Source organism: Nanorana parkeri, unplaced genomic scaffold, assembly GCF_000935625.1.
Source record: "Nanorana parkeri isolate BGI_ZX_2015 unplaced genomic scaffold, ASM93562v1 scaffold3163, whole genome shotgun sequence".
NCBI classification, from domain to species: domain Eukaryota; kingdom Metazoa; phylum Chordata; class Amphibia; order Anura; family Dicroglossidae; genus Nanorana; species Nanorana parkeri.
Window position 1 is genome coordinate 15,541 of NW_017309431.1, and position 291 is coordinate 15,831.

The 291-nt window shown below is 57.0% G+C and overlaps 1 protein-coding gene across 1 annotated transcript in view; it reads left to right on the forward strand.

Moving 5' to 3' along the window:
• The window catches only part of LOC108802834 (wee1-like protein kinase 1-A), a 16,075-nt gene that overhangs the window by 1,573 nt on the left and 14,211 nt on the right, over window positions 1-291 (forward strand). The gene's annotated exons all lie outside the window — the stretch shown is intronic.

The following is a 291-nucleotide window of genomic DNA, read 5'->3' on the forward strand; positions in this document are numbered from 1 at the left end:
GCTCTCGGATGGGTTTTGGGGTTCCCCCCGGCGGTGTACAGAGTATGATCGGCTTTCTGGGGCGACACAGAAGTGTGAAATATTACACGCGTCACACCTCTGATCTGCCCTCCTTCACCCCGATATCCATCAGACGTGGGACATGTCCGGACTGAGCGCTATGGTGAGACGAGGAAACGGGATTCTTCTGTGTCGGGGAATTTCCAGCTGTGACGGTTGGTGAAGTTCCTGTGTGTGCCGTGCCGGGCATGTGAGCTTTATATACTGCGTGCCTGCGGGGTGGTGGGCTGG